This window comes from Phyllobates terribilis, unplaced genomic scaffold, assembly GCF_046119375.1.
Source record: "Phyllobates terribilis strain yellow unplaced genomic scaffold, ASM4611937v1 Scaffold_30__1_contigs__length_15301838, whole genome shotgun sequence".
Lineage (NCBI taxonomy): Eukaryota > Metazoa > Chordata > Amphibia > Anura > Dendrobatidae > Phyllobates > Phyllobates terribilis.
Window position 1 is genome coordinate 9,718,781 of NW_027362790.1, and position 25,035 is coordinate 9,743,815.

At 45.2% G+C, this 25,035-nt stretch overlaps 17 non-coding genes and 2 pseudogenes across 17 annotated transcripts; all 19 read right to left on the reverse strand.

Annotated features, from left to right (window-relative positions):
- Positions 1-883: 883 nt before the first annotated feature.
- On the reverse strand, positions 884-1,074 carry LOC141180298 (U2 spliceosomal RNA). Its single transcript, XR_012256057.1, has one exon. It is a non-coding gene; the product is annotated as a U2 spliceosomal RNA (small nuclear RNA).
- Positions 1,075-2,189: 1,115 nt separating this feature from the next.
- On the reverse strand, positions 2,190-2,380 carry LOC141180299 (U2 spliceosomal RNA). The gene has a single exon (XR_012256058.1). It is a non-coding gene; the product is annotated as a U2 spliceosomal RNA (small nuclear RNA).
- A 1,115-nt stretch (positions 2,381-3,495) lies between these two features.
- On the reverse strand, positions 3,496-3,686 carry LOC141180300 (U2 spliceosomal RNA). Its single transcript, XR_012256059.1, has one exon. It is a non-coding gene; the product is annotated as a U2 spliceosomal RNA (small nuclear RNA).
- A 1,118-nt stretch (positions 3,687-4,804) lies between these two features.
- Positions 4,805-4,995, reverse strand: LOC141180301 (U2 spliceosomal RNA). Its single transcript, XR_012256060.1, has one exon. It is a non-coding gene; the product is annotated as a U2 spliceosomal RNA (small nuclear RNA).
- Positions 4,996-6,110: 1,115 nt separating this feature from the next.
- Positions 6,111-6,301, reverse strand: LOC141180302 (U2 spliceosomal RNA). Its single transcript, XR_012256061.1, has one exon. It is a non-coding gene; the product is annotated as a U2 spliceosomal RNA (small nuclear RNA).
- Positions 6,302-7,416: 1,115 nt separating this feature from the next.
- Positions 7,417-7,607, reverse strand: LOC141180303 (U2 spliceosomal RNA). The gene has a single exon (XR_012256062.1). It is a non-coding gene; the product is annotated as a U2 spliceosomal RNA (small nuclear RNA).
- Positions 7,608-8,722: 1,115 nt separating this feature from the next.
- On the reverse strand, positions 8,723-8,913 carry LOC141180304 (U2 spliceosomal RNA). Its single transcript, XR_012256063.1, has one exon. It is a non-coding gene; the product is annotated as a U2 spliceosomal RNA (small nuclear RNA).
- Positions 8,914-10,028: 1,115 nt separating this feature from the next.
- Positions 10,029-10,219, reverse strand: LOC141180306 (U2 spliceosomal RNA). Its single transcript, XR_012256065.1, has one exon. It is a non-coding gene; the product is annotated as a U2 spliceosomal RNA (small nuclear RNA).
- Positions 10,220-11,334: 1,115 nt separating this feature from the next.
- LOC141180308 (U2 spliceosomal RNA) lies at positions 11,335-11,525 on the reverse strand. The gene has a single exon (XR_012256066.1). It is a non-coding gene; the product is annotated as a U2 spliceosomal RNA (small nuclear RNA).
- Positions 11,526-12,640: 1,115 nt separating this feature from the next.
- On the reverse strand, positions 12,641-12,849 carry LOC141179936 (U2 spliceosomal RNA; annotated as a pseudogene).
- Positions 12,850-13,624: 775 nt separating this feature from the next.
- LOC141180078 (U2 spliceosomal RNA) lies at positions 13,625-13,716 on the reverse strand (annotated as a pseudogene).
- A 1,118-nt stretch (positions 13,717-14,834) lies between these two features.
- On the reverse strand, positions 14,835-15,025 carry LOC141180309 (U2 spliceosomal RNA). The gene has a single exon (XR_012256067.1). It is a non-coding gene; the product is annotated as a U2 spliceosomal RNA (small nuclear RNA).
- Positions 15,026-16,140: 1,115 nt separating this feature from the next.
- On the reverse strand, positions 16,141-16,331 carry LOC141180310 (U2 spliceosomal RNA). Its single transcript, XR_012256068.1, has one exon. It is a non-coding gene; the product is annotated as a U2 spliceosomal RNA (small nuclear RNA).
- A 1,115-nt stretch (positions 16,332-17,446) lies between these two features.
- Positions 17,447-17,637, reverse strand: LOC141180311 (U2 spliceosomal RNA). Its single transcript, XR_012256069.1, has one exon. It is a non-coding gene; the product is annotated as a U2 spliceosomal RNA (small nuclear RNA).
- A 1,115-nt stretch (positions 17,638-18,752) lies between these two features.
- Positions 18,753-18,943, reverse strand: LOC141180312 (U2 spliceosomal RNA). Its single transcript, XR_012256070.1, has one exon. It is a non-coding gene; the product is annotated as a U2 spliceosomal RNA (small nuclear RNA).
- A 1,118-nt stretch (positions 18,944-20,061) lies between these two features.
- On the reverse strand, positions 20,062-20,252 carry LOC141180313 (U2 spliceosomal RNA). Its single transcript, XR_012256071.1, has one exon. It is a non-coding gene; the product is annotated as a U2 spliceosomal RNA (small nuclear RNA).
- A 1,115-nt stretch (positions 20,253-21,367) lies between these two features.
- On the reverse strand, positions 21,368-21,558 carry LOC141180314 (U2 spliceosomal RNA). Its single transcript, XR_012256072.1, has one exon. It is a non-coding gene; the product is annotated as a U2 spliceosomal RNA (small nuclear RNA).
- Positions 21,559-22,676: 1,118 nt separating this feature from the next.
- LOC141180315 (U2 spliceosomal RNA) lies at positions 22,677-22,867 on the reverse strand. The gene has a single exon (XR_012256073.1). It is a non-coding gene; the product is annotated as a U2 spliceosomal RNA (small nuclear RNA).
- Positions 22,868-23,985: 1,118 nt separating this feature from the next.
- Positions 23,986-24,176, reverse strand: LOC141180316 (U2 spliceosomal RNA). The gene has a single exon (XR_012256074.1). It is a non-coding gene; the product is annotated as a U2 spliceosomal RNA (small nuclear RNA).
- Between the last annotated feature and the right edge of the window lie 859 nt (positions 24,177-25,035).

The following is a 25,035-nucleotide window of genomic DNA, read 5'->3' on the forward strand; positions in this document are numbered from 1 at the left end:
TTGGAAGGGAGGAGAACCAATTAAGGCGGGGGGTGGGGTGGAACGAGCAGCTGTCTACCCTTAGCAGGAGGGCTCCTGATTACATACCTCTCCTGCTGCTGCTGCTGCTGGCTGTCCAGCAGCAGACTGAAGGTGGCTGCTGCTGTGCACAGGTATATAAAGGCTCAGAGCCTATTATGACACGCGCAGCCAGCGTTCCATTGCCACATTCCATCTACTGCAGGCAGGATACCTGGCTGGCTGAATGTCGCTGAGAAGCTCACAGAGACCGCCATAAGCAACAGTTTAACAGAATGCCACAGACTAATCAACCAAACTTTTTGGGTTGGGTTCTCTTTTATAGTCTGCAGGCATTAAATGAAAGAAGTCAGTGTTCCAGCAGAAGGAGACAACGTTTCAGAAAAGGCATTGTAGCAAACCAAAAAAGAAATTTTAAGCGCAGCAGAGTAACCAGCGCACATACCTGTTAGCTCAGGTGAGTTTAAAAGGCTGCTGTTGATAACAAGGGCATTTGCTAAATAGATGGTGTGTGTGCAACAATATACTGAAAGGTCAATTATATTGTGCAGCTTATCTCACCACCTGTAGTTATTTAGGTGAAAGCTCCAAAATGCTTGCCTAATATGTCTGTTTATCCAAAAGGAAGTAAAAAGGGAGAGCTAGAAAGATAGCATTGCATCACATTACATGGCAATGCAATGCACAGTTGCTGAAGTTGAACCAAAATGAGCTTGTAATCTGGCTTCTGCAACTTTGAACATGAAAAATCCAATGAGGAGAAGAAAAGCAAAGCCAAAGAGTCCATCCCAAAATCCGACAAACAAGCAAAATGAACAAAAAACATTGAATTCAATTCTTTCTGATTTTAGAAACTGCATTAAAGAAGGGGTGCACCGGTCCTGGAGATACTGCAATACCAGGTCAATGCGTGGAGTGGACAGAGCAAGCTCTTTTTCCATCTCCCTGTTCTAAAAATCCATTTAATATATGGTCCCCAGATAGGGGACGTATCAGATATTAAACTGATAAGAACAGATACTACACTTGATCTTAGCCAAAAGGCCGAGAAGCGATAACCAGAATTGGTTTCAAACTACGGAGCCACCCAAGGATCCTGAAAAGTCCATTTGTGGAGATGAGCTCCTGGACTCCCGTTAAGAAGACATGTTGTCAACCTCTAGATCCCTTACATGCCTGCACTTTTCGGCTTGCTGCTGCTGCAATCCACGCGTTTTAGATCTGCATAACTCCACCTCTTTAAACACAGCACCTTCACCCCCTGCTGTTCCCACCCGCCTCAACACCGTTGGAAGGGAGGAGAACCAATTAAGGCGGGGGGTGGGGTGGAACGAGCAGCTGTCTACCCTTAGCAGGAGGGCTCCTGATTACATACCTCTCCTGCTGCTGCTGCTGCTGGCTGTCCAGCAGCAGACTGAAGGTGGCTGCTGCTGTGCACAGGTATATAAAGGCTCAGAGCCTATTATGACACGCGCAGCCAGCGTTCCATTGCCACATTCCATCTACTGCAGGCAGGATACCTGGCTGGCTGAATGTCGCTGAGAAGCTCACAGAGACCGCCATAAGCAACAGTTTAACAGAATGCCACAGACTAATCAACCAAACTTTTTGGGTTGGGTTCTCTTTTATAGTCTGCAGGCATTAAATGAAAGAAGTCAGTGTTCCAGCAGAAGGAGACAACGTTTCAGAAAAGGCATTGTAGCAAACCAAAAAAGAAATTTTAAGCGCAGCAGAGTAACCAGCGCACATACCTGTTAGCTCAGGTGAGTTTAAAAGGCTGCTGTTGATAACAAGGGCATTTGCTAAATAGATGGTGTGTGTGCAACAATATACTGAAAGGTCAATTATATTGTGCAGCTTATCTCACCACCTGTAGTTATTTAGGTGAAAGCTCCAAAATGCTTGCCTAATATGTCTGTTTATCCAAAAGGAAGTAAAAAGGGAGAGCTAGAAAGATAGCATTGCATCACATTACATGGCAATGCAATGCACAGTTGCTGAAGTTGAACCAAAATGAGCTTGTAATCTGGCTTCTGCAACTTTGAACATGAAAAATCCAATGAGGAGAAGAAAAGCAAAGCCAAAGAGTCCATCCCAAAATCCGACAAACAAGCAAAATGAACAAAAAACATTGAATTCAATTCTTTCTGATTTTAGAAACTGCATTAAAGAAGGGGTGCACCGGTCCTGGAGATACTGCAATACCAGGTCAATGCGTGGAGTGGACAGAGCAAGCTCTTTTTCCATCTCCCTGTTCTAAAAATCCATTTAATATATGGTCCCCAGATAGGGGACGTATCAGATATTAAACTGATAAGAACAGATACTACACTTGATCTTAGCCAAAAGGCCGAGAAGCGATAACCAGAATTGGTTTCAAACTACGGAGCCACCCAAGGATCCTGAAAAGTCCATTTGTGGAGATGAGCTCCTGGACTCCCGTTAAGAAGACATGTTGTCAACCTCTAGATCCCTTACATGCCTGCACTTTTCGGCTTGCTGCTGCTGCAATCCACGCGTTTTAGATCTGCATAACTCCACCTCTTTAAACACAGCACCTTCACCCCCTGCTGTTCCCACCCGCCTCAACACCGTTGGAAGGGAGGAGAACCAATTAAGGCGGGGGGTGGGGTGGAACGAGCAGCTGTCTACCCTTAGCAGGAGGGCTCCTGATTACATACCTCTCCTGCTGCTGCTGCTGCTGGCTGTCCAGCAGCAGACTGAAGGTGGCTGCTGCTGTGCACAGGTATATAAAGGCTCAGAGCCTATTATGACACGCGCAGCCAGCGTTCCATTGCCACATTCCATCTACTGCAGGCAGGATACCTGGCTGGCTGAATGTCGCTGAGAAGCTCACAGAGACCGCCATAAGCAACAGTTTAACAGAATGCCACAGACTAATCAACCAAACTTTTTGGGTTGGGTTCTCTTTTATAGTCTGCAGGCATTAAATGAAAGAAGTCAGTGTTCCAGCAGAAGGAGACAACGTTTCAGAAAAGGCATTGTAGCAAACCAAAAAAGAAATTTTAAGCGCAGCAGAGTAACCAGCGCACATACCTGTTAGCTCAGGTGAGTTTAAAAGGCTGCTGTTGATAACAAGGGCATTTGCTAAATAGATGGTGTGTGTGCAACAATATACTGAAAGGTCAATTATATTGTGCAGCTTATCTCACCACCTGTAGTTATTTAGGTGAAAGCTCCAAAATGCTTGCCTAATATGTCTGTTTATCCAAAAGGAAGTAAAAAGGGAGAGCTAGAAAGATAGCATTGCATCACATTACATGGCAATGCAATGCACAGTTGCTGAAGTTGAACCAAAATGAGCTTGTAATCTGGCTTCTGCAACTTTGAACATGAAAAATCCAATGAGGAGAAGAAAAGCAAAGCCAAAGAGTCCATCCCAAAATCCGACAAACAAGCAAAATGAACAAAAAACATTGAATTCAATTCTTTCTGATTTTAGAAACTGCATTAAAGAAGGGGTGCACCGGTCCTGGAGATACTGCAATACCAGGTCAATGCGTGGAGTGGACAGAGCAAGCTCTTTTTCCATCTCCCTGTTCTAAAAATCCATTTAATATATGGTCCCCAGATAGGGGACGTATCAGATATTAAACTGATAAGAACAGATACTACACTTGATCTTAGCCAAAAGGCCGAGAAGCGATAACCAGAATTGGTTTCAAACTACGGAGCCACCCAAGGATCCTGAAAAGTCCATTTGTGGAGATGAGCTCCTGGACTCCCGTTAAGAAGACATGTTGTCAACCTCTAGATCCCTTACATGCCTGCACTTTTCGGCTTGCTGCTGCTGCAATCCACGCGTTTTAGATCTGCATAACTCCACCTCTTTAAACACAGCACCTTCACCCCCTGCTGTTCCCACCCGCCTCAACACCGTTGGAAGGGAGGAGAACCAATTAAGGCGGGGGGTGGGGTGGAACGAGCAGCTGTCTACCCTTAGCAGGAGGGCTCCTGATTACATACCTCTCCTGCTGCTGCTGCTGCTGCTGGCTGTCCAACAGCAGACTGAAGGTGGCTGCTGCTGTGCACAGGTATATAAAGGCTCAGAGCCTATTATGACACGCGCAGCCAGCGTTCCATTGCCACTTTCCATCTACTGCAGGCAGGATACCTGGCTGGCTGAATGTCGCTGAGAAGCTCACAGAGACCGCCATAAGCAACAGTTTAACAGAATGCCACAGACTAATCAACCAAACTTTTTGGGTTGGGTTCTCTTTTATAGTCTGCAGGCATTAAATGAAAGAAGTCAGTGTTCCAGCAGAAGGAGACAACGTTTCAGAAAAGGCATTGTAGCAAACCAAAAAAGAAATTTTAAGCGCAGCAGAGTAACCAGCGCACATACCTGTTAGCTCAGGTGAGTTTAAAAGGCTGCTGTTGATAACAAGGGCATTTGCTAAATAGATGGTGTGTGTGCAACAATATACTGAAAGGTCAATTATATTGTGCAGCTTATCTCACCACCTGTAGTTATTTAGGTGAAAGCTCCAAAATGCTTGCCTAATATGTCTGTTTATCCAAAAGGAAGTAAAAAGGGAGAGCTAGAAAGATAGCATTGCATCACATTACATGGCAATGCAATGCACAGTTGCTGAAGTTGAACCAAAATGAGCTTGTAATCTGGCTTCTGCAACTTTGAACATGAAAAATCCAATGAGGAGAAGAAAAGCAAAGCCAAAGAGTCCATCCCAAAATCCGACAAACAAGCAAAATGAACAAAAAACATTGAATTCAATTCTTTCTGATTTTAGAAACTGCATTAAAGAAGGGGTGCACCGGTCCTGGAGATACTGCAATACCAGGTCAATGCGTGGAGTGGACAGAGCAAGCTCTTTTTCCATCTCCCTGTTCTAAAAATCCATTTAATATATGGTCCCCAGATAGGGGACGTATCAGATATTAAACTGATAAGAACAGATACTACACTTGATCTTAGCCAAAAGGCCGAGAAGCGATAACCAGAATTGGTTTCAAACTACGGAGCCACCCAAGGATCCTGAAAAGTCCATTTGTGGAGATGAGCTCCTGGACTCCCGTTAAGAAGACATGTTGTCAACCTCTAGATCCCTTACATGCCTGCACTTTTCGGCTTGCTGCTGCTGCAATCCACGCGTTTTAGATCTGCATAACTCCACCTCTTTAAACACAGCACCTTCACCCCCTGCTGTTCCCACCCGCCTCAACACCGTTGGAAGGGAGGAGAACCAATTAAGGCGGGGGGTGGGGTGGAACGAGCAGCTGTCTACCCTTAGCAGGAGGGCTCCTGATTACATACCTCTCCTGCTGCTGCTGCTGCTGGCTGTCCAGCAGCAGACTGAAGGTGGCTGCTGCTGTGCACAGGTATATAAAGGCTCAGAGCCTATTATGACACGCGCAGCCAGCGTTCCATTGCCACATTCCATCTACTGCAGGCAGGATACCTGGCTGGCTGAATGTCGCTGAGAAGCTCACAGAGACCGCCATAAGCAACAGTTTAACAGAATGCCACAGACTAATCAACCAAACTTTTTGGGTTGGGTTCTCTTTTATAGTCTGCAGGCATTAAATGAAAGAAGTCAGTGTTCCAGCAGAAGGAGACAACGTTTCAGAAAAGGCATTGTAGCAAACCAAAAAAGAAATTTTAAGCGCAGCAGAGTAACCAGCGCACATACCTGTTAGCTCAGGTGAGTTTAAAAGGCTGCTGTTGATAACAAGGGCATTTGCTAAATAGATGGTGTGTGTGCAACAATATACTGAAAGGTCAATTATATTGTGCAGCTTATCTCACCACCTGTAGTTATTTAGGTGAAAGCTCCAAAATGCTTGCCTAATATGTCTGTTTATCCAAAAGGAAGTAAAAAGGGAGAGCTAGAAAGATAGCATTGCATCACATTACATGGCAATGCAATGCACAGTTGCTGAAGTTGAACCAAAATGAGCTTGTAATCTGGCTTCTGCAACTTTGAACATGAAAAATCCAATGAGGAGAAGAAAAGCAAAGCCAAAGAGTCCATCCCAAAATCCGACAAACAAGCAAAATGAACAAAAAACATTGAATTCAATTCTTTCTGATTTTAGAAACTGCATTAAAGAAGGGGTGCACCGGTCCTGGAGATACTGCAATACCAGGTCAATGCGTGGAGTGGACAGAGCAAGCTCTTTTTCCATCTCCCTGTTCTAAAAATCCATTTAATATATGGTCCCCAGATAGGGGACGTATCAGATATTAAACTGATAAGAACAGATACTACACTTGATCTTAGCCAAAAGGCCGAGAAGCGATAACCAGAATTGGTTTCAAACTACGGAGCCACCCAAGGATCCTGAAAAGTCCATTTGTGGAGATGAGCTCCTGGACTCCCGTTAAGAAGACATGTTGTCAACCTCTAGATCCCTTACATGCCTGCACTTTTCGGCTTGCTGCTGCTGCAATCCACGCGTTTTAGATCTGCATAACTCCACCTCTTTAAACACAGCACCTTCACCCCCTGCTGTTCCCACCCGCCTCAACACCGTTGGAAGGGAGGAGAACCAATTAAGGCGGGGGGTGGGGTGGAACGAGCAGCTGTCTACCCTTAGCAGGAGGGCTCCTGATTACATACCTCTCCTGCTGCTGCTGCTGCTGGCTGTCCAGCAGCAGACTGAAGGTGGCTGCTGCTGTGCACAGGTATATAAAGGCTCAGAGCCTATTATGACACGCGCAGCCAGCGTTCCATTGCCACATTCCATCTACTGCAGGCAGGATACCTGGCTGGCTGAATGTCGCTGAGAAGCTCACAGAGACCGCCATAAGCAACAGTTTAACAGAATGCCACAGACTAATCAACCAAACTTTTTGGGTTGGGTTCTCTTTTATAGTCTGCAGGCATTAAATGAAAGAAGTCAGTGTTCCAGCAGAAGGAGACAACGTTTCAGAAAAGGCATTGTAGCAAACCAAAAAAGAAATTTTAAGCGCAGCAGAGTAACCAGCGCACATACCTGTTAGCTCAGGTGAGTTTAAAAGGCTGCTGTTGATAACAAGGGCATTTGCTAAATAGATGGTGTGTGTGCAACAATATACTGAAAGGTCAATTATATTGTGCAGCTTATCTCACCACCTGTAGTTATTTAGGTGAAAGCTCCAAAATGCTTGCCTAATATGTCTGTTTATCCAAAAGGAAGTAAAAAGGGAGAGCTAGAAAGATAGCATTGCATCACATTACATGGCAATGCAATGCACAGTTGCTGAAGTTGAACCAAAATGAGCTTGTAATCTGGCTTCTGCAACTTTGAACATGAAAAATCCAATGAGGAGAAGAAAAGCAAAGCCAAAGAGTCCATCCCAAAATCCGACAAACAAGCAAAATGAACAAAAAACATTGAATTCAATTCTTTCTGATTTTAGAAACTGCATTAAAGAAGGGGTGCACCGGTCCTGGAGATACTGCAATACCAGGTCAATGCGTGGAGTGGACAGAGCAAGCTCTTTTTCCATCTCCCTGTTCTAAAAATCCATTTAATATATGGTCCCCAGATAGGGGACGTATCAGATATTAAACTGATAAGAACAGATACTACACTTGATCTTAGCCAAAAGGCCGAGAAGCGATAACCAGAATTGGTTTCAAACTACGGAGCCACCCAAGGATCCTGAAAAGTCCATTTGTGGAGATGAGCTCCTGGACTCCCGTTAAGAAGACATGTTGTCAACCTCTAGATCCCTTACATGCCTGCACTTTTCGGCTTGCTGCTGCTGCAATCCACGCGTTTTAGATCTGCATAACTCCACCTCTTTAAACACAGCACCTTCACCCCCTGCTGTTCCCACCCGCCTCAACACCGTTGGAAGGGAGGAGAACCAATTAAGGCGGGGGGTGGGGTGGAACGAGCAGCTGTCTACCCTTAGAAGGAGGGCTCCTGATTACATACCTCTCCTGCTGCTGCTGCTGCTGGCTGTCCAGCAGCAGACTGAAGGTGGCTGCTGCTGTGCACAGGTATATAAAGGCTCAGAGCCTATTATGACACGCGCAGCCAGCGTTCCATTGCCACATTCCATCTACTGCAGGCAGGATACCTGGCTGGCTGAATGTCGCTGAGAAGCTCACAGAGACCGCCATAAGCAACAGTTTAACAGAATGCCACAGACTAATCAACCAAACTTTTTGGGTTGGGTTCTCTTTTATAGTCTGCAGGAATTAAATGAAAGAAGTCAGTGTTCCAGCAGAAGGAGACAACGTTTCAGAAAAGGCATTGTAGCAAACCAAAAAAGAAATTTTAAGCACAGCAGAGTAACCAGCGCACATACCTGTTAGCTCAGGTGAGTTTAAAAGGCTGCTGTTGAAAACAAGGGCATTTGCTAAATAGATGGTGTGTGTGCAACAATATACTGAAAGGTCAATTATATTGTGCAGCTTATCTCACCACCTGTAGTTATTTAGGTGAAAGCTCCAAAATGCTTGCCTAATATGTCTGTTTATCCAAAAGGAAGTAAAAAGGGAGAGCTAGAAAGATAGCATTGCATCACATTACATGGCAATGCAATGCACAGTTGCTGAAGTTGAACCAAAATGAGCTTGTAATCTGGCTTCTGCAACTTTGAACATGAAAAATCCAATGAGGAGAAGAAAAGCAAAGCCAAAGAGTCCATCCCAAAATCCGACAAACAAGCAAAATGAACAAAAAACATTGAATTCAATTCTTTCTGATTTTAGAAACTGCATTAAAGAAGGGGTGCACCGGTCCTGGAGATACTGCAATACCAGGTCAATGCGTGGAGTGGACAGAGCAAGCTCTTTTTCCATCTCCCTGTTCTAAAAATCCATTTAATATATGGTCCCCAGATAGGGGACGTATCAGATATTAAACTGATAAGAACAGATACTACACTTGATCTTAGCCAAAAGGCCGAGAAGCGATAACCAGAATTGGTTTCAAACTACGGAGCCACCCAAGGATCCTGAAAAGTCCATTTGTGGAGATGAGCTCCTGGACTCCCGTTAAGAAGACATGTTGTCAACCTCTAGATCCCTTACATGCCTGCACTTTTCGGCTTGCTGCTGCTGCAATCCACGCGTTTTAGATCTGCATAACTCCACCTCTTTAAACACAGCACCTTCACCCCCTGCTGTTCCCACCCGCCTCAACACCGTTGGAAGGGAGGAGAACCAATTAAGGCGGGGGGTGGGGTGGAACGAGCAGCTGTCTACCCTTAGCAGGAGGGCTCCTGATTACATACCTCTCCTGCTGCTGCTGCTGCTGGCTGTCCAGCAGCAGACTGAAGGTGGCTGCTGCTGTGCACAGGTATATAAAGGCTCAGAGCCTATTATGACACGCGCAGCCAGCGTTCCATTGCCACATTCCATCTACTGCAGGCAGGATACCTGGCTGGCTGAATGTCGCTGAGAAGCTCACAGAGACCGCCATAAGCAACAGTTTAACAGAATGCCACAGACTAATCAACCAAACTTTTTGGGTTGGGTTCTCTTTTATAGTCTGCAGGCATTAAATGAAAGAAGTCAGTGTTCCAGCAGAAGGAGACAACGTTTCAGAAAAGGCATTGTAGCAAACCAAAAAAGAAATTTTAAGCGCAGCAGAGTAACCAGCGCACATACCTGTTAGCTCAGGTGAGTTTAAAAGGCTGCTGTTGATAACAAGGGCATTTGCTAAATAGATGGTGTGTGTGCAACAATATACTGAAAGGTCAATTATATTGTGCAGCTTATCTCACCACCTGTAGTTATTTAGGTGAAAGCTCCAAAATGCTTGCCTAATATGTCTGTTTATCCAAAAGGAAGTAAAAAGGGAGAGCTAGAAAGATAGCATTGCATCACATTACATGGCAATGCAATGCACAGTTGCTGAAGTTGAACCAAAATGAGCTTGTAATCTGGCTTCTGCAACTTTGAACATGAAAAATCCAATGAGGAGAAGAAAAGCAAAGCCAAAGAGTCCATCCCAAAATCCGACAAACAAGCAAAATGAACAAAAAACATTGAATTCAATTCTTTCTGATTTTAGAAACTGCATTAAAGAAGGGGTGCACCGGTCCTGGAGATACTGCAATACCAGGTCAATGCGTGGAGTGGACAGAGCAAGCTCTTTTTCCATCTCCCTGTTCTAAAAATCCATTTAATATATGGTCCCCAGATAGGGGACGTATCAGATATTAAACTGATAAGAACAGATACTACACTTGATCTTAGCCAAAAGGCCGAGAAGCGATAACCAGAATTGGTTTCAAACTACGGAGCCACCCAAGGATCCTGAAAAGTCCATTTGTGGAGATGAGCTCCTGGACTCCCGTTAAGAAGACATGTTGTCAACCTCTAGATCCCTTACATGCCTGCACTTTTCGGCTTGCTGCTGCTGCAATCCACGCGTTTTAGATCTGCATAACTCCACCTCTTTAAACACAGCACCTTCACCCCCTGCTGTTCCCACCCGCCTCAACACCGTTGGAAGGGAGGAGAACCAATTAAGGCGGGGGGTGGGGTGGAACGAGCAGCTGTCTACCCTTAGCAGGAGGGCTCCTGATTACATACCTCTCCTGCTGCTGCTGCTGCTGGCTGTCCAGCAGCAGACTGAAGGTGGCTGCTGCTGTGCACAGGTATATAAAGGCTCAGAGCCTATTATGACACGCGCAGCCAGCGTTCCATTGCCACATTCCATCTACTGCAGGCAGGATACCTGGCTGGCTGAATGTCGCTGAGAAGCTCACAGAGACCGCCATAAGCAACAGTTTAACAGAATGCCACAGACTAATCAACCAAACTTTTTGGGTTGGGTTCTCTTTTATAGTCTGCAGGCATTAAATGAAAGAAGTCAGTGTTCCAGCAGAAGGAGACAACGTTTCAGAAAAGGCATTGTAGCAAACCAAAAAAGAAATTTTAAGCGCAGCAGAGTAACCAGCGCACATACCTGTTAGCTCAGGTGAGTTTAAAAGGCTGCTGTTGATAACAAGGGCATTTGCTAAATAGATGGTGTGTGTGCAACAATATACTGAAAGGTCAATTATATTGTGCAGCTTATCTCACCACCTGTAGTTATTTAGGTGAAAGCTCCAAAATGCTTGCCTAATATGTCTGTTTATCCAAAAGGAAGTAAAAAGGGAGAGCTAGAAAGATAGCATTGCATCACATTACATGGCAATGCAATGCACAGTTGCTGAAGTTGAACCAAAATGAGCTTGTAATCTGGCTTCTGCAACTTTGAACATGAAAAATCCAATGAGGAGAAGAAAAGCAAAGCCAAAGAGTCCATCCCAAAATCCGACAAACAAGCAAAATGAACAAAAAACATTGAATTCAATTCTTTCTGATTTTAGAAACTGCATTAAAGAAGGGGTGCACCGGTCCTGGAGATACTGCAATACCAGGTCAATGCGTGGAGTGGACAGAGCAAGCTCTTTTTCCATCTCCCTGTTCTAAAAATCCATTTAATATATGGTCCCCAGATAGGGGACGTATCAGATATTAAACTGATAAGAACAGATACTACACTTGATCTTAGCCAAAAGGCCGAGAAGCGATAACCAGAATTGGTTTCAAACTACGGAGCCACCCAAGGATCCTGAAAATTCCATTTGTGGAGATGAGCTCCTGGACTCCCGTTAAGAAGACATGTTGTCAACCTCTAGATCCCTTACATGCCTGCACTTTTCGGCTTGCTGCTGCTGCAATCCACGCGTTTTAGATCTGCATAACTCCACCTCTTTAAACACAGCACCTTCACCCCCTGCTGTTCCCACCCGCCTCAACACCGTTGGAAGGGAGGAGAACCAATTAAGGCGGGGGGTGGGGTGGAACGAGCAGCTGTCTACCCTTAGCAGGAGGGCTCCTGATTACATACCTCTCCTGCTGCTGCTGCTGCTGGCTGTCCAGCAGCAGACTGAAGGTGGCTGCTGCTGTGCACAGGTATATAAAGGCTCAGAGCCTATTATGACACGCGCAGCCAGCGTTCCATTGCCACATTCCATCTACTGCAGGCAGGATACCTGGCTGGCTGAATGTCGCTGAGAAGCTCACAGAGACCGCCATAAGCAACAGTTTAACAGAATGCCACAGACTAATCAACCAAACTTTTTGGGTTGGGTTCTCTTTTATAGTCTGCAGGCATTAAATGAAAGAAGTCAGTGTTCCAGCAGAAGGAGACAACGTTTCAGAAAAGGCATTGTAGCAAACCAAAAAAGAAATTTTAAGCGCAGCAGAGTAACCAGCGCACATACCTGTTAGCTCAGGTGAGTTTAAAAGGCTGCTGTTGATAACAAGGGCATTTGCTAAATAGATGGTGTGTGTGCAACAATATACTGAAAGGTCAATTATATTGTGCAGCTTATCTCACCACCTGTAGTTATTTAGGTGAAAGCTCCAAAATGCTTGCCTAATATGTCTGTTTATCCAAAAGGAAGTAAAAAGGGAGAGCTAGAAAGATAGCATTGCATCACATTACATGGCAATGCAATGCACAGTTGCTGAAGTTGAACCAAAATGAGCTTGTAATCTGGCTTCTGCAACTTTGAACATGAAAAATCCAATGAGGAGAAGAAAAGCAAAGCCAAAGAGTCCATCCCAAAATCCGACAAACAAGCAAAATGAACAAAAAACATTGAATTCAATTCTTTCTGATTTTAGAAACTGCATTAAAGAAGGGGTGCACCGGTCCTGGAGATACTGCAATACCAGGTCAATGCGTGGAGTGGACAGAGCAAGCTCTTTTTCCATCTCCCTGTTCTAAAAATCCATTTAATATATGGTCCCCAGATAGGGGACGTATCAGATATTAAACTGATAAGAACAGATTTTTTTTTTTTTTTTTTTTTTTTTTTTAAGCCCGAATTCGTGTACAAAACCCGAGTGTGCTTAAAAAAGTGACAAGTGCCACAAAAAAAGTGCACTAGGATGCTGGTCTTCTTGAAACCCTCTCCAAAAGGAGAAGGGTCCCCCAAACCATTCCCCGTCCCTCCGAGCCAAAAGGCCACAGCGAGGAACAGGGACAAAAAGCCACCTCCAGCCGAAGCCAGAGGCGACCCAATCTTACCCCCAGCACCTGCCCGAGTTCTCACCCGAGCAAGGCACTGGGAGCCAAAGACTGTGCTCCCCTCCCGGAAGAGGGGAGCCAACAACGCTCTCCTCCCGAAAGAGGAGAGCCAGGGGGGTTCAGGGGGGAGCGGAACCTGATGGCCACACACTCCCCCCCTAGACCTGCCAAGAGAGGAACCCGTAAGGGAACCGCATCCCGACAAAATCCTAGTAGGACGTGACACACGTGAATAAGTGGACACACAGTGACAAAGAAATTAAATAAATAGTGAAGGTTTCACAGTATAATACTGCCCGGACCTTCGACCGGGAATTGAAAAATTCCCCATCCTAAGGCCAGAAGGCCCGGAATAAGGGTGTGTGCGAAGAAAGAAAATTTGAAGTGCTTGTGCAAATGTGCCATAAACTCAAGTGGGGTTCCCAATCCCAGTGAGTTAAGGCACCCCAGGGTCACAACTCCTGGGGCACTTCACACTTCGGGCTTTCGATCTTCCCCGGCCCAATGGCGTCGATCCTGGGGGGCCATGCTTTCCACCAGATGACTATATTAGCCACCTGGCGTACTAACAAGCGCCTAAACCCCAGTGTGCATAATGTATCAATCTACTAGGGCGGCCAACATCCAAAACCGCCTTTTCGAAAGATACTACACTTGATCTTAGCCAAAAGGCCGAGAAGCGATAACCAGAATTGGTTTCAAACTACGGAGCCACCCAAGGATCCTGAAAAGTCCATTTGTGGAGATGAGCTCCTGGACTCCCGTTAAGAAGACATGTTGTCAACCTCTAGATCCCTTACATGCCTGCACTTTTCGGCTTGCTGCTGCTGCAATCCACGCGTTTTAGATCTGCATAACTCCACCTCTTTAAACACAGCACCTTCACCCCCTGCTGTTCCCACCCGCCTCAACACCGTTGGAAGGGAGGAGAACCAATTAAGGCGGGGGGTGGGGTGGAACGAGCAGCTGTCTACCCTTAGCAGGAGGGCTCCTGATTACATACCTCTCCTGCTGCTGCTGCTGCTGCTGGCTGTCCAACAGCAGACTGAAGGTGGCTGCTGCTGTGCACAGGTATATAAAGGCTCAGAGCCTATTATGACACGCGCAGCCAGCGTTCCATTGCCACATTCCATCTACTGCAGGCAGGATACCTGGCTGGCTGAATGTCGCTGAGAAGCTCACAGAGACCGCCATAAGCAACAGTTTAACAGAATGCCACAGACTAATCAACCAAACTTTTTGGGTTGGGTTCTCTTTTATAGTCTGCAGGCATTAAATGAAAGAAGTCAGTGTTCCAGCAGAAGGAGACAACGTTTCAGAAAAGGCATTGTAGCAAACCAAAAAAGAAATTTTAAGCGCAGCAGAGTAACCAGCGCACATACCTGTTAGCTCAGGTGAGTTTAAAAGGCTGCTGTTGATAACAAGGGCATTTGCTAAATAGATGGTGTGTGTGCAACAATATACTGAAAGGTCAATTATATTGTGCAGCTTATCTCACCACCTGTAGTTATTTAGGTGAAAGCTCCAAAATGCTTGCCTAATATGTCTGTTTATCCAAAAGGAAGTAAAAAGGGAGAGCTAGAAAGATAGCATTGCATCACATTACATGGCAATGCAATGCACAGTTGCTGAAGTTGAACCAAAATGAGCTTGTAATCTGGCTTCTGCAACTTTGAACATGAAAAATCCAATGAGGAGAAGAAAAGCAAAGCCAAAGAGTCCATCCCAAAATCCGACAAACAAGCAAAATGAACAAAAAACATTGAATTCAATTCTTTCTGATTTTAGAAACTGCATTAAAGAAGGGGTGCACCGGTCCTGGAGATACTGCAATACCAGGTCAATGCGTGGAGTGGACAGAGCAAGCTCTTTTTCCATCTCCCTGTTCTAAAAATCCATTTAATATATGGTCCCCAGATAGGGGACGTATCAGATATTAAACTGATAAGAACAGATACTACACTTGATCTTAGCCAAAAGGCCGAGAAGCGATAACCAGAATTGGTTTCAAACTACGGAGCCACCCAAGGATCCTGAAAAGTCCATTTGTGGAGATGAGCTCCTGGACTCCCGTTAAGAAGACATGTTGTCAACCTCTAGATCCCTTACATGCCTGCACTTTTCGGCTTGCTGCTGCTGCAATCCACGCGTTTTAGATCTGCATAACTCCACCTCTTTAAACACAGCACCTTCACCCCCTGCTGTTCCCACCCGCCTCAACACCGTTGGAAGGGAGGAGAACCAATTAAGGCGGGGGGTGGGGTGGAACGAGCAGCTGTCTACCCTTAGCAGGAGGGCTCCTGATTACATACCTCTCCTGCTGCTGCTGCTGCTGGCTGTCCAGCAGCAGACTGAAGGTGGCTGCTGCTGTGCACAGGTATATAAAGGCTCAGAGCCTATTATGACACGCGCAGCCAGCGTTCCATTGCCACATTCCATCTACTGCAGGCAGGATACCTGGCTGGCTGAATGTCGCTGAGAAGCTCACAGAGACCGCCATAAGCAACAGTTTAACAGAATGCCACAGACTAATCAACCAAACTTTTTGGGTTGGGTTCTCTTTTATAGTCTGCAGGCATTAAATGAAAGAAGTCAGTGTTCCAGCAGAAGGAGACAACGTTTCAGAAAAGGCATTGTAGCAAACCAAAAAAGAAATTTTAAGCGCAGCAGAGTAACCAGCGCACATACCTGTTAGCTCAGGTGAGTTTAAAAGGCTGCTGTTGATAACAAGGGCATTTGCTAAATAGATGGTGTGTGTGCAACAATATACTGAAAGGTCAATTATATTGTGCAGCTTATCTCACCACCTGTAGTTATTTAGGTGAAAGCTCCAAAATGCTTGCCTAATATGTCTGTTTATCCAAAAGGAAGTAAAAAGGGAGAGCTAGAAAGATAGCATTGCATCACATTACATGGCAATGCAATGCACAGTTGCTGAAGTTGAACCAAAATGAGCTTGTAATCTGGCTTCTGCAACTTTGAACATGAAAAATCCAATGAGGAGAAGAAAAGCAAAGCCAAAGAGTCCATCCCAAAATCCGACAAACAAGCAAAATGAACAAAAAACATTGAATTCAATTCTTTCTGATTTTAGAAACTGCATTAAAGAAGGGGTGCACCGGTCCTGGAGATACTGCAATACCAGGTCAATGCGTGGAGTGGACAGAGCAAGCTCTTTTTCCATCTCCCTGTTCTAAAAATCCATTTAATATATGGTCCCCAGATAGGGGACGTATCAGATATTAAACTGATAAGAACAGATACTACACTTGATCTTAGCCAAAAGGCCGAGAAGCGATAACCAGAATTGGTTTCAAACTACGGAGCCACCCAAGGATCCTGAAAAGTCCATTTGTGGAGATGAGCTCCTGGACTCCCGTTAAGAAGACATGTTGTCAACCTCTAGATCCCTTACATGCCTGCACTTTTCGGCTTGCTGCTGCTGCAATCCACGCGTTTTAGATCTGCATAACTCCACCTCTTTAAACACAGCACCTTCACCCCCTGCTGTTCCCACCCGCCTCAACACCGTTGGAAGGGAGGAGAACCAATTAAGGCGGGGGGTGGGGTGGAACGAGCAGCTGTCTACCCTTAGCAGGAGGGCTCCTGATTACATACCTCTCCTGCTGCTGCTGCTGCTGGCTGTCCAGCAGCAGACTGAAGGTGGCTGCTGCTGTGCACAGGTATATAAAGGCTCGGAGCCTATTATGACACGCGCAGCCAGCGTTCCATTGCCACATTCCATCTACTGCAGGCAGGATACCTGGCTGGCTGAATGTCGCTGAGAAGCTCACAGAGACCGCCATAAGCAACAGTTTAACAGAATGCCACAGACTAATCAACCAAACTTTTTGGGTTGGGTTCTCTTTTATAGTCTGCAGGCATTAAATGAAAGAAGTCAGTGTTCCAGCAGAAGGAGACAACGTTTCAGAAAAGGCATTGTAGCAAACCAAAAAAGAAATTTTAAGCGCAGCAGAGTAACCAGCGCACATACCTGTTAGCTCAGGTGAGTTTAAAAGGCTGCTGTTGATAACAAGGGCATTTGCTAAATAGATGGTGTGTGTGCAACAATATACTGAAAGGTCAATTATATTGTGCAGCTTATCTCACCACCTGTAGTTATTTAGGTGAAAGCTCCAAAATGCTTGCCTAATATGTCTGTTTATCCAAAAGGAAGTAAAAAGGGAGAGCTAGAAAGATAGCATTGCATCACATTACATGGCAATGCAATGCACAGTTGCTGAAGTTGAACCAAAATGAGCTTGTAATCTGGCTTCTGCAACTTTGAACATGAAAAATCCAATGAGGAGAAGAAAAGCAAAGCCAAAGAGTCCATCCCAAAATCCGACAAACAAGCAAAATGAACAAAAAACATTGAATTCAATTCTTTCTGATTTTAGAAACTGCATTAAAGAAGGGGTGCACCGGTCCTGGAGATACTGCAATACCAGGTCAATGCGTGGAGTGGACAGAGCAAGCTCTTTTTCCATCTCCCTGTTCTAAAAATCCATTTAATATATGGTCCCCAGATAGGGGACGTATCAGATATTAAACTGATAAGAACAGATACTACACTTGATCTTAGCCAAAAGGCCGAGAAGCGATAACCAGAATTGGTTTCAAACTACGGAGCCACCCAAGGATCCTGAAAAGTCCATTTGTGGAGATGAGCTCCTGGACTCCCGTTAAGAAGACATGTTGTCAACCTCTAGATCCCTTACATGCCTGCACTTTTCGGCTTGCTGCTGCTGCAATCCACGCGTTTTAGATCTGCATAACTCCACCTCTTTAAACACAGCACCTTCACCCCCTGCTGTTCCCACCCGCCTCAACACCGTTGGAAGGGAGGAGAACCAATTAAGGCGGGGGGTGGGGTGGAACGAGCAGCTGTCTACCCTTAGCAGGAGGGCTCCTGATTACATACCTCTCCTGCTGCTGCTGCTGCTGGCTGTCCAGCAGCAGACTGAAGGTGGCTGCTGCTGTGCACAGGTATATAAAGGCTCAGAGCCTATTATGACACGCGCAGCCAGCGTTCCATTGCCACATTCCATCTACTGCAGGCGGGATACCTGGCTGGCTGAATGTCGCTGAGAAGCTCACAGAGACCGCCATAAGCAACAGTTTAACAGAATGCCACAGACTAATCAACCAAACTTTTTGGGTTGGGTTCTCTTTTATAGTCTGCAGGCATTAAATGAAAGAAGTCAGTGTCCCAGCAGAAGGAGATAACGTTTCAGAAAAGGCATTGTAGCAAACCAAAAAAGAAATTTTAAGCGCAGCAGAGTAACCAGCGCACATACCTGTTAGCTCAGGTGAGTTTAAAAGGCTGCTGTTGATAACAAGGGCATTTGCTAAATAGATGGTGTGTGTGCAACAATATACTGAAAGGTCAATTATATTGTGCAGCTTATCTCACCACCTGTAGTTATTTAGGTGAAAGCTCCAAAATGCTTGCCTAATATGTCTGTTTATCCAAAAGGAAGTAAAAAGGGAGAGCTAGAAAGATAGCATTGCATCACATTACATGGCAATGCAATGCACAGTTGCTGAAGTTGAACCAAAATGAGCTTGTAATCTGGCTTCTGCAACTTTGAACATGAAAAATCCAATGAGGAGAAGAAAAGCAAAGCCAAAGAGTCCATCCCAAAATCCGACAAACAAGCAAAATGAACAAAAAACATTGAATTCAATTCTTTCTGATTTTAGAAACTGCATTAAAGAAGGGGTGCACCGGTCCTGGAGATACTGCAATACCAGGTCAATGCGTGGAGTGGACAGAGCAAGCTCTTTTTCCATCTCCCTGTTCTAAAAATCCATTTAATATATGGTCCCCAGATAGGGGACGTATCAGATATTAAACTGATAAGAACAGATACTACACTTGATCTTAGCCAAAAGGCCGAGAAGCGATAACCAGAATTGGTTTCAAACTACGGAGCCACCCAAGGATCCTGAAAAGTCCATTTGTGGAGATGAGCTCCTGGACTCCCGTTTAGAAGACATGTTGTCAACCTCTAGATCCCTTACATGCCTGCACTTTTCGGCTTGCTGCTGCTGCAATCCACGCGTTTTAGATCTGCATAACTCCACCTCTTTAAACACAGCACCTTCACCCCCTGCTGTTCCCACCCGCCTCAACACCGTTGGAAGGGAGGAGAACCAATTAAGGCGGGGGGTGGGGTGGAACGAGCAGCTGTCTACCCTTAGCAGGAGGGCTCCTGATTACATACCTCTCCTGCTGCTGCTGCTGCTGCTGGCTGTCCAGCAGCAGACTGAAGGTGGCTGCTGCTGTGCACAGGTATATAAAGGCTCGGAGCCTATTATGACACGCGCAGCCAGCGTTCCATTGCCACATTCCATCTACTGCAGGCAGGATACCTGGCTGGCTGAATGTCGCTGAGAAGCTCACAGAGACCGCCATAAGCAACAGTTTAACAGAATGCCACAGACTAATCAACCAAACTTTTTGGGTTGGGTTCTCTTTTATAGTCTGCAGGCATTAAATGAAAGAAGTCAGTGTTCCAGCAGAAGGAGACAACGTTTCAGAAAAGGCATTGTAGCAAACCAAAAAAGAAATTTTAAGCGCAGCAGAGTAACCAGCGCACATACCTGTTAGCTCAGGTGAGTTTAAAAGGCTGCTGTTGATAACAAGGGCATTTGCTAAATAGATGGTGTGTGTGCAACAATATACTGAAAGGTCAATTATATTGTGCAGCTTATCTCACCACCTGTAGTTATTTAGGTGAAAGCTCCAAAATGCTTGCCTAATATGTCTGTTTATCCAAAAGGAAGTAAAAAGGGAGAGCTAGAAAGATAGCATTGCATCACATTACATGGCAATGCAATGCACAGTTGCTGAAGTTGAACCAAAATGAGCTTGTAATCTGGCTTCTGCAACTTTGAACATGAAAAATCCAATGAGGAGAAGAAAAGCAAAGCCAAAGAGTCCATCCCAAAATCCGACAAACAAGCAAAATGAACAAAAAACATTGAATTCAATTCTTTCTGATTTTAGAAACTGCATTAAAGAAGGGGTGCACCGGTCCTGGAGATACTGCAATACCAGGTCAATGCGTGGAGTGGACAGAGCAAGCTCTTTTTCCATCTCCCTGTTCTAAAAATCCATTTAATATATGGTCCCCAGATAGGGGACGTATCAGATATTAAACTGATAAGAACAGATACTACACTTGATCTTAGCCAAAAGGCCGAGAAGCGATAACCAGAATTGGTTTCAAACTACGGAGCCACCCAAGGATCCTGAAAAGTCCATTTGTGGAGATGAGCTCCTGGACTCCCGTTAAGAAGACATGTTGTCAACCTCTAGATCCCTTACATGCCTGCACTTTTCGGCTTGCTGCTGCTGCAATCCACGCGTTTTAGATCTGCATAACTCCACCTCTTTAAACACAGCACCTTCACCCCCTGCTGTTCCCACCCGCCTCAACACCGTTGGAAGGGAGGAGAACCAATTAAGGCGGGGGGTGGGGTGGAACGAGCAGCTGTCTACCCTTAGCAGGAGGGCTCCTGATTACATACCTCTCCTGCTGCTGCTGCTGCTGGCTGTCCAGCAGCAGACTGAAGGTGGCTGCTGCTGTGCACAGGTATATAAAGGCTCAGAGCCTATTATGACACGCGCAGCCAGCGTTCCATTGCCACATTCCATCTACTGCAGGCAGGATACCTGGCTGGCTGAATGTCGCTGAGAAGCTCACAGAGACCGCCATAAGCAACAGTTTAACAGAATGCCACAGACTAATCAACCAAACTTTTTGGGTTGGGTTCTCTTTTATAGTCTGCAGGCATTAAATGAAAGAAGTCAGTGTCCCAGCAGAAGGAGATAACGTTTCAGAAAAGGCATTGTAGCAAACCAAAAAAGAAATTTTAAGCGCAGCAGAGTAACCAGCGCACATACCTGTTAGCTCAGGTGAGTTTAAAAGGCTGCTGTTGATAACAAGGGCATTTGCTAAATAGATGGTGTGTGTGCAACAATATACTGAAAGGTCAATTATATTGTGCAGCTTATCTCACCACCTGTAGTTATTTAGGTGAAAGCTCCAAAATGCTTGCCTAATATGTCTGTTTATCCAAAAGGAAGTAAAAAGGGAGAGCTAGAAAGATAGCATTGCATCACATTACATGGCAATGCAATGCACAGTTGCTGAAGTTGAACCAAAATGAGCTTGTAATCTGGCTTCTGCAACTTTGAACATGAAAAATCCAATGAGGAGAAGAAAAGCAAAGCCAAAGAGTCCATCCCAAAATCCGACAAACAAGCAAAATGAACAAAAAACATTGAATTCAATTCTTTCTGATTTTAGAAACTGCATTAAAGAAGGGGTGCACCGGTCCTGGAGATACTGCAATACCAGGTCAATGCGTGGAGTGGACAGAGCAAGCTCTTTTTCCATCTCCCTGTTCTAAAAATCCATTTAATATATGGTCCCCAGATAGGGGACGTATCAGATATTAAACTGATAAGAACAGATACTACACTTGATCTTAGCCAAAAGGCCGAGAAGCGATAACCAGAATTGGTTTCAAACTACGGAGCCACCCAAGGATCCTGAAAAGTCCATTTGTGGAGATGAGCTCCTGGACTCCCGTTAAGAAGACATGTTGTCAACCTCTAGATCCCTTACATGCCTGCACTTTTCGGCTTGCTGCTGCTGCAATCCACGCGTTTTAGATCTGCATAACTCCACCTCTTTAAACACAGCACCTTCACCCCCTGCTGTTCCCACCCGCCTCAACACCGTTGGAAGGGAGGAGAACCAATTAAGGCGGGGGGTGGGGTGGAACGAGCAGCTGTCTACCCTTAGCAGGAGGGCTCCTGATTACATACCTCTCCTGCTGCTGCTGCTGCTGCTGGCTGTCCAGCAGCAGACTGAAGGTGGCTGCTGCTGTGCACAGGTATATAAAGGCTCAGAGCCTATTATGACACGCGCAGCCAGCGTTCCATTGCCACATTCCATCTACTGCAGGCAGGATACCTGGCTGGCTGAATGTCGCTGAGAAGCTCACAGAGACCGCCATAAGCAACAGTTTAACAGAATGCCACAGACTAATCAACCAAACTTTTTGGGTTGGGTTCTCTTTTATAGTCTGCAGGCATTAAATGAAAGAAGTCAGTGTCCCAGCAGAAGGAGACAACGTTTCAGAAAAGGCATTGTAGCAAACCAAAAAAGAAATTTTAAGCGCAGCAGAGTAACCAGCGCACATACCTGTTAGCTCAGGTGAGTTTAAAAGGCTGCTGTTGATAACAAGGGCATTTGCTAAATAGATGGTGTGTGTGCAACAATATACTGAAAGGTCAATTATATTGTGCAGCTTATCTCACCACCTGTAGTTATTTAGGTGAAAGCTCCAAAATGCTTGCCTAATATGTCTGTTTATCCAAAAGGAAGTAAAAAGGGAGAGCTAGAAAGATAGCATTGCATCACATTACATGGCAATGCAATGCACAGTTGCTGAAGTTGAACCAAAATGAGCTTGTAATCTGGCTTCTGCAACTTTGAACATGAAAAATCCAATGAGGAGAAGAAAAGCAAAGCCAAAGAGTCCATCCCAAAATCCGACAAACAAGCAAAATGAACAAAAAACATTGAATTCAATTCTTTCTGATTTTAGAAACTGCATTAAAGAAGGGGTGCACCGGTCCTGGAGATACTGCAATACCAGGTCAATGCGTGGAGTGGACAGAGCAAGCTCTTTTTCCATCTCCCTGTTCTAAAAATCCATTTAATATATGGTCCCCAGATAGGGGACGTATCAGATATTAAACTGATAAGAACAGATACTACACTTGATCTTAGCCAAAAGGCCGAGAAGCGATAACCAGAATTGGTTTCAAACTACGGAGCCACCCAAGGATCCTGAAAAGTCCATTTGTGGAGATGAGCTCCTGGACTCCCGTTAAGAAGACATGTTGTCAACCTCTAGATCCCTTACATGCCTGCACTTTTCGGCTTGCTGCTGCTGCAATCCACGCGTTTTAGATCTGCATAACTCCACCTCTTTAAACACAGCACCTTCACCCCCTGCTGTTCCCACCCGCCTCAACACCGTTGGAAGGGAGGAGAACCAATTAAGGCGGGGGGTGGGGTGGAACGAGCAGCTGTCTACCCTTAGCAGGAGGGCTCCTGATTACATACCTCTCCTGCTGCTGCTGCTGCTGCTGGCTGTCCAGCAGCAGACTGAAGGTGGCTGCTGCTGTGCACAGGTATATAAAGGCTCAGAGCCTATTATGACACGCGCAGCCAGCGTTCCATTGCCACATTCCATCTACTGCAGGCAGGATACCTGGCTGGCTGAATGTCGCTGAGAAGCTCACAGAGACCGCCATAAGCAACAGTTTAACAGAATGCCACAGACTAATCAACCAAACTTTTTGGGTTGGGTTCTCTTTTATAGTCTGCAGGCATTAAATGAAAGAAGTCAGTGTTCCAGCAGAAGGAGACAACGTTTCAGAAAAGGCATTGTAGCAAACCAAAAAAGAAATTTTAAGCGCAGCAGAGTAACCAGCGCACATACCTGTTAGCTCAGGTGAGTTTAAAAGGCTGCTGTTGATAACAAGGGCATTTGCTAAATAGATGGTGTGTGTGCAACAATATACTGAAAGGTCAATTATATTGTGCAGCTTATCTCACCACCTGTAGTTATTTAGGTGAAAGCTCCAAAATGCTTGCCTAATATGTCTGTTTATCCAAAAGGAAGTAAAAAGGGAGAGCTAGAAAGATAGCATTGCATCACATTACATGGCAATGCAATGCACAGTTGCTGAAGTTGAACCAAAATGAGCTTGTAATCTGGCTTCTGCAACTTTGAACATGAAAAATCCAATGAGGAGAAGAAAAGCAAAGCCAAAGAGTCCATCCCAAAATCCGACAAACAAGCAAAATGAACAAAAAACATTGAATTCAATTCTTTCTGATTTTAGAAACTGCATTAAAGAAGGGGTGCACCGGTCCTGGAGATACTGCAATACCAGGTCAATGCGTGGAGTGGACAGAGCAAGCTCTTTTTCCATCTCCCTGTTCTAAAAATCCATTTAATATATGGTCCCCAGATAGGGGACGTATCAGATATTAAACTGATAAGAACAGATACTACACTTGATCTTAGCCAAAAGGCCGAGAAGCGATAACCAGAATTGGTTTCAAACTACGGAGCCACCCAAGGATCCTGAAAAGTCCATTTGTGGAGATGAGCTCCTGGACTCCCGTTAAGAAGACATGTTGTCAACCTCTAGATCCCTTACATGCCTGCACTTTTCGGCTTGCTGCTGCTGCAATCCACGCGTTTTAGATCTGCATAACTCCACCTCTTTAAACACAGCACCTTCACCCCCTGCTGTTCCCACCCGCCTCAACACCGTTGGAAGGGAGGAGAACCAATTAAGGCGGGGGGTGGGGTGGAACGAGCAGCTGTCTACCCTTAGCAGGAGGGCTCCTGATTACATACCTCTCCTGCTGCTGCTGCTGCTGGCTGTCCAGCAGCAGACTGAAGGTGGCTGCTGCTGTGCACAGGTATATAAAGGCTCAGAGCCTATTATGACACGCGCAGCCAGCGTTCCATTGCCACATTCCATCTACTGCAGGCAGGATACCTGGCTGGCTGAATGTCGCTGAGAAGCTCACAGAGACCGCCATAAGCAACAGTTTAACAGAATGCCACAGAGTAATCAACCAAACTTTTTGGGTTGGGTTCTCTTTTATAGTCTGCAGGCATTAAATGAAAGAAGTCAGTGTTCCAGCAGAAGGAGACAACGTTTCAGAAAAGGCATTGTAGCAAACCAAAAAAGAAATTTTAAGCGCAGCAGAGTAACCAGCGCACATACCTGTTAGCTCAGGTGAGTTTAAAAGGCTGCTGTTGATAACAAGGGCATTTGCTAAATAGATGGTGTGTGTGCAACAATATACTGAAAGGTCAATTATATTGTGCAGCTTATCTCACCACCTGTAGTTATTTAGGTGAAAGCTCCAAAATGCTTGCCTAATATGT